Here is a 10,878-nt window from a genome sequence, read left to right as displayed (position 1 = left end):
CAGTAGAGGCATTACATCAGTTTGAGGCAAATCTTCAAATTGTGGCCTTCATCGGTTAATTTCAAGTACCGGTGCTGTTTCAAGCATGACATCCATCTCCTTAATTGTGTCGTCATCCAAATCAGGGGAGTGGGCCAAACACGTCTCAAGAGGGTTAGAGTATAGAGTCAGGAACACTCTATCTTCCACGAACGAGTCAATCATGTTAATGTCATGGGCCTCGTCATCATCCTTGACTTGTTTGCTCATATTAAAAAATATATATTAAGCTCCAATGTCATATTTCCGAAAGATAAATTCATGACTCCATTCCTATAATTAATAATTGCATTTGATATAACAAGGAATGGACGACCAAGAATGACAGGAATTTGAGTGCTCAGATCCATGATGGGTTGAGTATTTAGGATGGTAAAATCTACTGGATAATAGAATTTGTCAACCTGAACCAATACATCCTTAATGATCCCTCTTGGTACACGAACTATTGATTGGCAAGTTGTAATATGGTTCGGGTGAGTTTTAATTCACCTAGGTCCAGTTGTTTGTAAAGTGAGTAAGGAATCAGATTAACACTCGCCCCTAAGTTAAGAAGTGCATGTTCGATTCGATAGTTCCCAATTACACAAGTGATGGTTGAACTACCGGGGTCTTTGTACTTTTGTGACACGTCTTGCTTGAGGATGACACTCACTTTTTCTGTTAGAAAAATTCTCTGTTGATTAGTTTGTTGTCTCTTGGTAGTGCATAAATCTTTCAGAAATTTGACATATGAAGGGATTTGTTTAACGATATCTAGTAGAGGGATGTTACAGTCACTTGGTTAAGCACCTCTAGAATATCCTGAGAGTTTGATAGAGGTTTTGGTGCAATCAACTATTGAGGGAATAGAGCAATCAGCTTACCTTGAGGTTCCGATTCTAATCCATGTGGAGCAATGCCAGGTCTATCATCCGTGTCTTCTTCCGGGTCCTTAGACTTTTCAGTCTTTACCGGAATAGATTTGTCAATTGTTTTATCACTCCTAAGAGTGGTGATAGACTTAGATTGTTCCACCTATTGATTTGAAGAGCTTGGTTCACTAATTTCATATTGTGGTTTAGGATTGGGGAGAGGTTGGGCCAGAATGATCTCTTTCTCCCCACTCAAATATTTATCTCACACCCTTGTATAGCCTTTGAAAGGTCTTAAATGACCTACATTATACTCTGGTTGAAAAGCTCTTGATTTTGAAGGCGTTTTAAGACTGGATCCTCTTGAAAGGTTCCCTTGATTTAGGAATTAGTTAGGGGACTCTTGAGGAGTAGTAGTTTGTCCATTCCTCCAGCTGGAGTTGTATGTATTTGAGGTGGGTTCACTAAAAGGTCTTTAGTAGTTGTTCATGACATTTAACTACTCATTCAGAATTTCTTAAAAAGCAGGTATTGTTAGACAATTTTCAATTTATGTATGTTACAAGCGTAAATACCACAAACTTCTTTCTTAGCCTTATCCTTCTGTTGTTCCATGGCCTCGAATCTTCTCGTGAGATTGGCCACCCTTGCACTCAAGTCATCTTCTTCTTTTATAGCATACATTTCTCCCATTTCCTTTGATTGAGTAGGCTTAGAAGTTGTGGGTTTTGGAGAGATGTCCCATGATTGTGCATTTTCAGCAAGTCTATCTAAATAATCTCACACATCATTGACATCTTTGTTCATGAATTCCCCATTGCACATCGTCTCGACCAATTGGCGCATGGAAGATGTCAACCCATCGTAAAAGAAATTTGTGATGCATCACGTTTTAAAACCGTGTTGTGGGCATGAACTGACAAGATCCTTGAACTGCTCCCAACATTGGAAGAATGTTTCATCTTCCTTTTGGGTGAAGTTCATGATTGACTTTCTAAGGGTGTTCGTTTTATGATATGAGAAAATTTTCTTAGTGAACTCCCTTGTCATGTCATTCCATTTACCGATCGATCGTGGACATAGTGAGTGTAACTACATCTTGGCCTTTTCTTTTAAAGAGAAGGGATAGAGTTTTAGCCTGACTGTGTCCTCAGACACATTAGGAAAGTATAACGTGGTTATTATCTTATCAAACTCTTTCAATTGTAGATATAAATTTTCAGATTTAAGCCTATGGAATTTTGAAAGGAGTTGGATCACTCCCGACTTGATATTCATATGTCTTGCAATTACAGGAAGGTGTACTCACCCCCGCCAGTTGTAAATAATCTCGTAAAGTACAAGGTGAGGGTGCTTGTGCACCTCATTCTCATCTTGGATTTTCTCAACCCTAAGTTGAGGATTTGGAGGTTGATTGGCCAGTTGATTGGCAGCCATAACTTCAGTTAACTCTGTGGATATCAAGTGATGTCTAATCCTGTGATGGATAGATAACCCCTCAACCAATCCTCATTCACTCGAGAGACGTCGAGTGTTATCACAGACCCACTTGGGCATGAAACACTCTCAGCCCTCAATTTCAAAATCTAACCTAAACCTAAAAGACAGAAGGGAAATAGAAATCTAGAAATGGAAAGAGAGAGAATTAGAAAGAAGTTACCAAATTAGAAGTTTCTATGTTAAGATCTTGCCAAAGAAAAAGGAAAGTGAATTAGTTTCTAGAAAAGAAATAAGAAAGTTTCTAAAAATAGAAATAGAAAGATGAGTTAGTGTCCAAAACTAAAAAGAAAAGTTTCTTAAAAAAAACAACAACCTAGTTTCTAAAAACGAAAAAGGAAAGTTTCTAAAAACAAAAAGAAGGAAAGTTCCTAAAAATAAATTAGGAAAGTTTCTAAAAAAGTAACATAATTTCTAAAAATGAAAGAGGAAAGTTTCTAAAAAAAAATTAGGAAAGTTTTTAAAAAAGAAACCTAGTTTCTAAAAATGATAAAGGAAAGTTTCTAAAAACGAAAAATGAAAGTTTTTAAGCCTAGAAATAAAATGCTAAGTTAGTTTCTAAAAATAAATTAGGAAAATTTCTAAATCTAGAAATAAAAAGTAAATAAATCCTAATCTAAACCTAATTCCAAAATTAATCAATTCCAGAAACGCAATCGTCAATCCCCCGGCAACGGTGATAAAAAAACTTGTTCACGACCCCAAGTGTAGGGTCGCGATGTAGTAATAATCTCGATAAGAGCGAGGTTGAATCCGCAGGGATTGATCATGTGCGTGTCTGAAATTAACTAAAAGTAGAACTAGAAGAAGCTGTAAAACTAATTCTGAAGTGAATGAGGGAGTAATTGTGAATTAAGTAATTAAAACTAAGAATTTAAAGGTGGGAACTAGGGTGTCAAGGATCCACTTATAGTGATCAAGGAGCCCTCTTGCTTAATTCAAGTAAAACAATTATAATTGGAGTCTTATCCTATCCAATTAGAAAATACGTCAATAAAACCAAATCTAAACTTCCATTGACTTAATTCTCAATGAAGGAGATCTATAATAATTGACAGGGATTCCATCACCAAACCATGACTAGGAGATAATGGCAAACAATAGGATTTACGAATTCCATAATCTTAAAGCAGGATAATTATGAAGATTAGGAAGGATTCTTTCACCCTACCAAGCCCAAGGGACGATGGTGAACAATAGAACTTGCTAATTTCACAATCTCAAATCAGGAAAAGAAGATACTTAAAGCTATTGTAGATCTACTGCAATTTGAGTCATAATAAACCATTAAAAATTGAAAGTATTCCTTAAATATCAAATTAGAATCCATAGAGTTCAACATAAATATGAATCAAAGCAATAAAAATATCCTGTCATGCTAGAAGCTTCACCTCTTAGCCCTACTTAAGATGTTTAACCAACCATAGACATGATTGGACTAAAGTCTCTTAAGAAAAACATGAAAACAACTAAGGAAGAAGAAGAAAAACACTTGATGACGGCTTCTCCACCCTTTTGCTCTACTCCTTAAACCCTATAAGATGCCTTAGAGTATCCTAGGGAGTCCAATTTATAGTTGTGGAACTCCAACTTTCGCACCTAGTTGGAAAACTCTAGAAACTGCCTTAAATTTATGCAGTTTGCTAATATAAACTTCACTCTGCGTAGTTTTCAAAAATAGACTTCACTTTGCATAATTTCACAGAATGACCCAGAGTTTCAGAATATGCTTTTCAGGATGATTTCAGGATTCCTTTTTCTTCACTTCAAATCTTTGATTCTCTTCATCCTCACTTGGTTTTCTTGGATATTTGGCATGTGAATTCTTCAATCTTAGTCTCGTAAGATCCATCCCTTGCCTTAGTGATTCTTGAGCATCAAATCCATGTTTTTAGCATCCTTTTCAATCCAAGCTCTTAAATTCACCATGCAACACAAACATGACTAAAATAGAACATTAAGCATTATCATGTTCATAAAACCAAGATATAAATGGGGGATAATATGCAATATTTGACCCTCAATAGTTACCCTTACGGCATGAGGCCCACTTGGATGAATATGATTCATATCCATGTAATTCATTCATTTTTCCAACTTACTTAAAAACATTATCACAAAACTTAACTATATCCAAATCTCCCGTGGACCACAACAATGGAAAAGGTAGCGAATGACCGTTAAAAGCTTTTTGTAGGCCATAAAAGTTTTGGATGAAGTTGATCTTTATATTTTCCCTTCACTCAGTTCTGATTGACCTTATTAATGAGTTGATGGCATATATACTTTATAGATATGCTTATAATGGGCCTTGGAAAGTTTTTAATGGCGAGCTTTCAATCATCACCATTTTTTATGGTGTGGTCCACCTGAGATTTAGATATGCTTAATTTTTTGGACCGTGTCCTAAAATGAGTTTTAAAAACAGATGGATAGAGTGGATATACAACATATGATCAAGGTGGGTCCTATGATAAGGTAACACCCACAAAGTTGTTACCTACATGACTCATAATCCACATCCACTTAGAAGCTAAAGTGGATTGCAGGTTTGTAGAATTGTCATTGGGCTGGGAACGATGTCACGTGCCAAACTCGGAAACTGGGCTCACAATATTTCCGATTGCTGAATCCAGCGTCAACAGCCTCCGTAGTACCCCATTCTCGGCTCCTGGCACCCATATACCAGGTTTCGATCCTGGGATCCTACAAGGAGGGTTTTTAGTATGATTTTTTTTGAACAATTAATCTGTTTAGGGAATTACACATTTTGTACATGGTATCAATGTATATTGAAGAGACGAACCTATTCGACATGTCACACATAATATGGTGCACCAGCTCAAAAGTAATGAAGGAAACAATAACAAACTCCAACAGCTCTTGTGTGCATCTTAAAAAAGTGTAAGTCATACATATGAGCAAACCACAACTCGTGAGTCTACTGCGTGTTGGGAGTACAACACGTCTTATTAGGGCACCCTCGTAAAGACATCTAAAACAACCATAGGCATGTTATCAACCAGTCATGTTATCGTAGGTGAGTAGGTTATCAATCAATCATGTCGTATAATTACACGGTTCTTATGAACATAACATCAATAATAGGCATGTCACCCAACAAGCGATCCTGAATCATTAAAATAGCCAATTATCATGAACAAGATAATTAAAATTTATTTTCTACTATATGACATACGATGGAAGGGCAATGGCAGAGCTAGAGTGTGTAGTCGGGATGATAGTACGTGGTATCGCAAGCTATGAGGTTCATCATAAGGGACTTCTATCCAAACCAGTCCTATACCTAAATTTGGATAAATAGACTCAATGTGATAAACTCCTGATCTCAGGTTGGTAGCGTACCCAACCGAAATCATGGCCATTGCAAAGGTACACATAATGATTTAGTTACGCACCACCAGCCTGAGTGGATAGTGAATGAATGAATGTATGAGTAGGATGCTCAACTCCTACTCAGTAAGTCCACATAAAACCGTCACAACGCTTCTATTATGGGACAAGGTTCCGCTCCACTGTATATACAGTCGCTTGCCAGCACAGTAGCCTGTCAACCATTAGAAGCTCGCCTAAGCCCTTAGGCCTCACCCACATCAGCGTCCACCCACGTGTGCCTGCCCACGTGTGCAACAGTAACGGGGTGTCACAATGTTAATACCGTATATCTCTGGGATATCACCAGGGTCTAATACAATGCCGTCAGCCATACCAAGGCTATGCGGTGCAAGGCCTATGTAGCCAATGTCATATACAAGATGTAATTACAAATCATGCTAGTCCTCATCTGAATCCACATATCAGTACAGTTCCTTTTTGGATATCATCAGGGTCTAGTACACTCAACACCAGCTTGTCACCTCATCTAAGCGCACAATTGGGTAAGTGAAAGAGACCTCACTATTCACCTACCAATATTGGGCCCGACTCGTTGATAACGGACCCATTCCTCAAGCTAGGTTAGACTCAGCCTAGTCATTTCCCCCTCACTCGGGCGGGTAAGGCCACACCCCCTTCCAATCGATCACAACATAGTGGAAAACGCGAATAACTGGTATTTGGCCCTCATGTGCTCATGCATCCACTCGGTCTAGACATTGGAGCATCCTCTGGTACCATAAGGGTTTGAGGACTTTTACCCTGGGACATCTATGACGCCCCCGTGTTAGAATAAATATTTTCGGTATCCAATCTTGCCATCCACGCTATGCCTGTGGAGGCTACGACCCTGATGTCGCTAGGGTGTATAGTAATCATATTATACAAATGCGAGATGCATGAGTCACACTATCCAGTCATGCAATAATCCTGTGCGTATCGTGCGCTCACATGGGGCAACTCCGTCTATCAGGGAGTCCCATAAGTGATCCGCCCAATGGCATATGCTATGATTAGTCGCTCTTCATAACAAGCATACAAATGATGCACATGGGCATGTAACATGATGTTATGCTAGCCTATACTCAGTATGTCCTACTAAACTAGGTACATTAGCATGGCTATCAGATATAAACAATAATTAACCTAAACACTAGGCACGCATATACATAAGGTGCACAGGTTATGGTGGTACATAAGTTCTAACATGTATCATCATTATCATAGATTTCATTCAACATCAAATTTATCCTCATAACATGTATAATGCAAGCATGTGCATATAGTACATAACATATAGGGATTCACATGCATCATCAATATTATGGCCATTGTCTAATATTGTCATTATACATGCCCTAGACATTAGTTGTCTATCATGCATAAGGTTATCCTTACGTCTACCAACATCATTTATTTATCATTATCCATGCATTAAGTAAAATATGGTTTTCTTATCCACATTATCATTACGACAATCAATACGTGCATTATTATCACTTGGATATCAAGCATGGTGGTCAACTAGCATGTTTTATCATCATGCATGCACACACACACATATAAAATATCATCATCATTACCATGAGGATCATTTTCACTTCATGATTAACATAAACAATGTCATAAGTACTATAAATAATTACTCATCCATTATCAATGCATATGCTATAATTTACCATCCATTAAATCATATTTATCATTTCAACCAATAACTCACAATCATCATTATCATGTTACCATACATGTATCATCATCTCACCCATCACTAGGTGCGTCCTACCTAGTGTGACTTCCACACTGGACTTGAACTACATGCAAGGCATGGGGTAGTATAGGTCAAGTGTGAGTCCCACTTGGTGAACCAATAAGCTAACCCAAGGGCATACATATCCAACTACAATGCTTTCAATGGTGTGGATCTAATTCTACAACTAAGTGAGCCTCACACATGCCATCAGCTTGAAATAATACACAATCTCAAACATAAAGGATAACATGCTAACATTTTTCATGTCATATACATATTGGGCCCACTAGCCACTTACACAACAAACCAAGAAAAAGCCCAATTATCTAGTTTATACATTGTAAAATAGGTCCCTCTAAGCATAGTCCACTTGACTAGATGTAGTATGTAAGGCCCGTATCTTAGACCGTATCGATCTGTAGGCTTTCGCGGTCCTCCTAGTCGAATTCCAGTGACCCGCGATGTGTAAATAGTATTTGAGCGCGACCCTAAGTCATATCCCGTATATCAGAGTCGGCTTGACTCGAAACTTGTACTTTAGCGACCGCGCTATCGCCGCAGTTCTAACACCACATCTCACTTGCCGATGCGATACACAGACTAGGAGTTGTGGGCCTGCGTTTATGTCGAAGAAAATGCCCTGCACTATGAATCCTAAGAGAATCTCTACAAACCATCACATCAATCAATCAAGTATACATCCCATCACAAGTTAAGTACCAACCCATACCCTACCCATCTCTCTCCCGTTCCCAATGTCAACTCTCTCTCTCTCTCCACCCATCCCTTTCTTACATCACCCATCCCTTCCTTACATCCATCCCATCCCTTTTCATCCCATCACCTCTCTCTCCTCTCTCATTTCTCTCTTCACTCCCAAGCTCCCAAGGAGAGTAACCATCCAAGCAATTCACATAGAGAAAGAGCCAAGTGTGGCCCACTTCCCTACCCCAAAAACTCTCATCTCCACCATCCAAACTTCATCATCCACCATCAAAGGTTAAGCATTGGAACTAAGGAAGCCAAGGGACCAAGAAGGAGTGATATAGGTGGGTGATTTTAGGATATCCACCATTGATTTCCATTTAAGGGCCCACTTATGATGGGACCCACTTTGATGTATGTGTTGTGATCTAAGAGGGGCCCATAGTGGCGGGGTCCCTCCACTACACCATCTCTCTCTCTCTCTCTTCCTTTTGTATGGTGATGATGATGATGAGGTGTGTGGCCCACCTGGTGTGTGTGTATGGCCCACCATGATGTGTTATAACCATGCCATCTACCTGTGAGGCCCATCTTGCTGGACTGTCCAGCGGATGGGCTTACTGCCCGATCCTCTGGATAGGCCCAGATAAAAAGAAAACACAAATATCAGCTTAATCCAAAGCTGAGGTGGGCCACACGTGTGGACCCACCTTGATGCTGTGTTGGATCCACATCATCCAGACCCCTGGATGGTGGGACCCTCTGTGATGTATCCACACCATTTGTCCCTGGATGCTGGACCTTTTCAAAATAATAATAATAATAATAAAAAGAATAATATATATATATATATATATATATATATATATATATATATATGATAGATGTGGTGGGCCCTAGGTGGGACCCACCTGCTGGACGGATTGGCTGATGTGCCCTCACTAGCTATTTAGCTGACGTATTTGACGTTAGTAAGATCTATGGGTCCCACCTGAATTTGGATCCATCTCATGTATGCATGGGACCCACCGCTGATGTGTAGGTCTTATCCACATCGTCCAGATGGCTGGATGGTGGGACCCACCGTTGATGTATGAATTTTATGTCTGCTATCCATCTATTGGGCCCACCTTGATGTATGTGTTACATCCAAACCATCCATCTGGATGGTGAGCTCATCTTCAGGCTTAAGACTAAAAATAAGACAGATCTATTTATCCAGTGGACCACACTGCAAAAATTATGGGGATTGAACATTTACCATTGAAACCCTTTTGGGGTCATGGAAGTTTTGGACCAATATGAAATTTATTTTCCTCTTAATTTAGGTCTTCGTGACCGTATGATCAGATTGGATGGAAAATAAATGTGATGGTGGGCCTTGCGAATTTTAAGCAGGGAAAATCATTATCTCCACTGCTATTTGTGGTATGGTCAAGATGATCTTCTGATATGATTCATTTTGTGGGTAATGCTCTAAAATGATCTTTAATAATAGATAAATGGTGTAGATAGTCCTATTAGGATGATGGCCTACCTTGATGTATATGAGGCCTGTTGTTGTGACCCACCTTGATGTATATGGGGCCAGTTGTTGTGGCCCACCTTGATGTATATGAGGTCCGTTGTTGCATCCTACCATGATGTATATGAGGCCCGTTGTTGCGGCCTACCATGATGTATATGAGGCCCGTTGTTGGGGCCCACCTTGATGTATATGAGGCTCGTTGTTACGCCCTACCTTGATGTATATGAGGCCCGTTGTTGTGGCCCACCTTGATATATATGAGGCCTGTTATTGCGGCCCACCTTGATGTATATGAGGCTCGTTGTTGCGGCCCACCTTGATATATATGAGGCCCTTTTTTGTGGCCCATCTTGATGTATATGAGGCCCATTGTTGTGGCCTAACGTGGTGTATATAAGGCCCATGAGTGAGGCCCAATGTGATGTATGTAAGGATCATGAATGAGGCCCATTATGATTAATATGTGGCCCATGAGTGAGGGCCAATGTGGTGTACATTAGACCCTTTATATATGGCCCATTATGTTGTGTATGAGGCCCTTGTGTGAGGCCATGGGCCCACTATATGTTGGCTCTATGTGGGCCACTCCTTGGTAGCAATGTTGGTTGAATGTCTACATTGATGGGCGGTGATGGTTAAATGTCCACATTGTGACCTTCCCTTAGGCCTTTGTTAGGCCCATTCTCATCATTCTCTAAGTGGGTTAACCCAAATCGTTGGGCCCCATTAATGTTGCATGGTCCATCATTGTCGTAGAGGGATGGCTCTGTGCTATCGGATTTGACATATCCACGGTCGAGGGCTGATCTTTATATTATGGTTTAGATCGGCTGTTCATCTATGGACCTCACCTTGCATATAGGCCGATTATCGATGCCAATTATTGATGTCAATTATCGATACCGATTATGAGTATGCTTAGCATATCATCATGATACATGCTTATACACATCATCTGCATGCTTGATATGAGATGTGGTTGACCATTGCATATGCCATTGGACAGGTTGTTATGGGACACCTTGATAGGCGGAGATCGTCTCACATGAGTGCACGATATGTGTAGGATTGATGCATGACTGGATTGTATGACTCATGCATCTTGCATT

The 10,878-nt window shown here is 39.7% G+C and overlaps 1 non-coding gene across 1 annotated transcript; it reads left to right on the top strand.

The window, feature by feature from the left end:
* The first annotated feature begins 1,788 nt into the window (after positions 1-1,788).
* On the top strand, positions 1,789-1,895 carry LOC131252365 (small nucleolar RNA R71). Its single transcript, XR_009174389.1, has one exon. It is a non-coding gene; the product is annotated as a small nucleolar RNA R71 (small nucleolar RNA).
* The last annotated feature ends 8,983 nt before the right edge of the window (positions 1,896-10,878 follow it).

Source organism: Magnolia sinica, chromosome 7, assembly GCF_029962835.1.
Source record: "Magnolia sinica isolate HGM2019 chromosome 7, MsV1, whole genome shotgun sequence".
Lineage (NCBI taxonomy): Eukaryota > Viridiplantae > Streptophyta > Magnoliopsida > Magnoliales > Magnoliaceae > Magnolia > Magnolia sinica.
Note: the sequence above shows the minus strand (reverse complement) of the source record. Positions and strands in the feature narration are given on the sequence as shown.